Genomic DNA, 4116 nt, shown 5'->3' on the forward strand with positions numbered 1-4116 from the left:
GCTTGAGGCCGAGGTCCCCCGGGACCGAGTCCGGTGGCCGCGATGCTGCCCGGGACCCCAGACCGGCCTTGGAAGCCGAGGCAGGGGCGGTGATGGGCCGGGAAAGGGAGTGAGGTGGGGAGAGCAAGGCCCGGGAGGAAGCGACAGGCTGGCAGAGGGCACCTGGGGTTGGCCGGGACGGAGATCTTAATGTGCCCACTAGTTTCTGGTTGTTGAGGGAACTTTCCGACCACCGTAGGATAGCGGTTCAAACTTTTACCACGGGGATGGCGGGGGTGCAGGAGTGGTGGTGGTGGGTAAACAGTTCTGTCCTGGATATGGAACTTCCGCTGGTTCCATTACCTTTCCACAGGGTTGCTGCTTTGGGAAGTTAGAGATCTCCCTCTTTCGGTCAGCATCATCTTGACGTTTTAATCTGGTTATTTCATGTGCCTTGGCTGACATGGTCAACGCTTAGATGTTGTAAAGCTCTTTAGGTATATAGAGATGCTCTTTTATTTTATTGGTATCCCACACCAAAGCATTCCTCCATATCAGGTGGTAACCTTGGACAGTTCCCTTTAAAGATGGTTTCTTTATAGGAGGACTAGTCAGGGTATGGGGTGGGGGGTGTAAGGAGGTGTAGGTGGCTATTGGCAACCCTTTCCCCTTCTGAGTTTCCTTCTCAGACTGCAGTTTACAGGTGGACGGTGCCAGCTGCTATCTCTGTCACCCCAGCAGTGACCTCAGTGCCCTCACCTCTAGTCTCTGAACCCTTTGGAGCTCTGGAGTGAGAGATCTTTAACTTGTTGAGAGAGTCAGGCTGTGTTGGCATTATGTTTCTGTGGAGTATACCTTAGGCAGGCAGTGTCCTGTTCGCCTTTCTTCCCCAGCATTTAGCACACTTGATTACATACATGACTATTAGAAGAGACTAAATACTTATTGAAAGAACAACATACTGTTTTTCAAAGTTGCTTGAAAAAGTTTTTAGCATGTAAGATTTGTTGGGTAAATAATTTCCTAACACTAATTAGTAGTGCTTTTTACATAAAAAACAAACAAACAAACAAAAACCTTTTTATTGTGAACTGAGCTAAGGTTTACAGACAAGATCATCAATTTTACATGAAACAAATCATGCACTTTGCTTCATCTCTATGATTGCAATCCCCTCTACACAACAGCGATCCCACTTCCTCCCTGTGCTTCCTATTTGCCTTTTGCCCACCTTCCCATCCCTTCTCAACTTTGTTCTTAGGGAAATGTTGCCCTTTTGATTTTGAATGATTGACCCTTCCATGGTGAGCATGCCTTACTAGAGTTGTTATTGTTATTATGTGCTGTGGAGTTGGTTCTGACTCATAGCGGCCCTGTAAAGGGTTTTCAAGACTGTAAGTCTTTACAGGAGCAGAAAGCCTCATCTTTCTCCTGTGGAACAGTTGGTATTTTTGAACTGGTAACCTTTAGTTTAGCAGCCCAACTCGTAACCACTACGCTACCAGATCTCCCTACCAGTGTTGTATTGTTGTTGTTATGTGCCGCTGAGTCGGTTCCGACGCATAGTGACCCTGTATAGGGTTTCCGAGGAGCACGTGGTGAGCTTGAACTGCTGGCCTTGCAGTTCACAAGGCTTTGCAACTCTGGTGCATTAACCCACAGCGCCACATTGTCTTCCCCTCCATCTATCACCTATCTGCTGCTTGTCTGAAAATTAAGAACCTAGTCTCAGGTTCCTCCAGTCTCTTTCTGACCAGTGTTCACATTTTGGGGGGTTTTGGTTCTGTCACAAGTACCTTTGTACCAGATCAAATTATTCTTTTCCCTCTTTTGTAACACTTTCTAGAATGATAATCTTTACTTCTCATATTGTGATTCAGTTCAAGGAATTTCACTGAATTTACTAGACAGAATTGACTTTATTTCAAGAGTATTTCCAAGCATACTGGGGTCAGAAACTCAAAGAAGAATGAGATCACAATTTCCACTAGTTTATTCATGCTATTTATAGAACAGAGGTCAAACACTACTTCTGAAATGCCATGCCTTACCATGCGTTTGTGCCCATACAGGCCCTTGCCAGTATATGGATTTACATGGGAGTGTCTGGAGGATCGGCACACATACATACAGGTGTGGAGCAGGCCCAGTTTAATGTATCTATCATCCAGCTTTAAACTCCTCTCAGTCCATGTAAACATGGGCACAATGCCAAGGTCACATGCGCAAGAAAACCAACTGTCACAGGTTGCTGAATTGAAAAATAAAATTGACTGATTGTTAGGCACTGAGTTCTATATTAGTGTCTTAAATAGGTAACTTTAAAATAGGTTATTCAGTGGCTTTCTTCGTAGTTTATACTGTTTTTCAGACCCATCTATAAATTCTCCATAATGAAACCTTTGAACAAAGGTCCATGACCTGAGACTGGAGAACATTAATGAAATGTGAGTGGAATCAACTACCAGACCACAAGCATAAAACTGCCTCTTATCTGTCTTCCTGTAAGATCATAAATCAAGTTTTGCTCAGTACCAGAAATTTAGTCTCTCTTATGCAGAGTGAATTCTGCATTTAATTTTCTGTGAGTGTTTTGTGGCCTTTAATATGGAGACTTGGAGTCTGCTCTGACAGCAAAAGTTATTAAGAATAGAAATTGTTCATCAGAAAGTGTAAATTCTGAGCACCTTTGTGGAAATATAATAGTCAAGTCCTGATGTGGCGCTATAGGATAAGCACTGCATTGTTACCTGCACAGTAGATGGTTCAAACCTAGGAGTAGCTCCTGGGAAACCCTGTCCAGGGTCACTGTGAGTTGGAACCAACTCGACAGCACTTAACAACAACAACACATATAAGAAGGAGTCTTGGTAGCATAGTGGCTACACGCTGGGCCGCTAACTGCAAGGTTAGCGATTCAAATCCACCAGCCACTCTGGGAGGAAGAGGAGGCTTTCTACACCTGTAAAGATTTCCAGCCTTGGAAACCATATACAAGGGATGCTGTGAGTTGGAACTGACTCGACAGCACAGCCGCCCCCTCCACCTCCCATACCCATGTCTGAATAAGTGATGAGAATGTTTTAGGGGTGTGTGAGGCTGCTGTATGTACACTCTTGCCTGCAGAAATTCTCATCAAGGAGTCAGGCATTTCATCTTTATCACAGTGATCTGACTGACTTATTTGAATATCTTTGTTTTTCCCTTGTTTTATTAATTTATTTTTTGGGGAGTTGGTGGTTTTTTAAAACCCAACTAAAAGTGGGTTGGTTTTAGATAGGCTTGGGACTCGTTTCAGATGCTAACCATGAAGAAGTCCATGACCTTAGTGTCCATCCTCTCTTCGGCTGGCTCACTGCTGCCACTTCCTGCTTTTCCCTTCACTTGTGCTGTTCCATTGGCTTAGCACACTTTTCCCACAGAGCGTCACCAGCCTATTTCCTCAGTTTTCTTTGCAGCTTAATGTTCACTTCTTCATTGAGTGAGGCCTTGCCTTTTGCTATATCTGAAGTAAACCTTGTAAAGCTCTTGACTCAAAAGTACATGGAGATATGTTTAATAGGAGTTGCTCCAGGATCAAATATGTTAACAATTTTTCTGTTTTTACTTGTCCATATTTTTTTAAAATATGGATGATTTGCTTTTAGCAGTTAACAAAAATAAAATAAAAAAACTACCGAAAACCAAAGAAATGAAAACTCTGAAAATTAGACAAGTGAGTTTAAAGACGTTTTTCTTAGGAATTTAATTCCAACTGGTCATTCTGTGGCCTTCTGTCTTATTGTCATTGTTCTTTTTTTTTGAGGTTTCCCTAAATTTGTTACTGGACAATGTCATTAAACTAGGAGCCGGTGGCGTAGTGGGTTATACATTGGGCTCTAACCTCTAGGTTAGCAGTTGAAATCCGCCAGCCACTCTGGGGGAGAAAGATGAGGCTTTCTGCTGCAATAATGAATTGTCACCTAAGAAAGCCTTCACCAGGGTCTCTATGAGTTGGAACCGACTTGGCAGCACTCAGCAGCAGCAACACCAATATGAAGCAGGCTTCTCCCTCTCGCTCTCCCTCGCCCAATCTTCTTGCTCTGTATTTAGTTATTTGTTTTGGTTTTCTAAGCTGTAATCTTTTTTTTTTTTTTT

At 43.1% G+C, this 4116-nt stretch overlaps 1 protein-coding gene across 3 annotated transcripts in view; it reads left to right on the forward strand.

Annotated features, from left to right (window-relative positions):
- SPAG9 (sperm associated antigen 9) overlaps positions 1 to 4116 on the forward strand; it is a 177761-nt gene that overhangs the window by 481 nt on the left and 173164 nt on the right. The gene's annotated exons all lie outside the window — the stretch shown is intronic.

This window comes from Chrysochloris asiatica, unplaced genomic scaffold (assembly GCF_000296735.1).
Source record: "Chrysochloris asiatica unplaced genomic scaffold, ChrAsi1.0 scaffold00007, whole genome shotgun sequence".
NCBI classification, from domain to species: Eukaryota; Metazoa; Chordata; class Mammalia; order Afrosoricida; family Chrysochloridae; genus Chrysochloris; species Chrysochloris asiatica.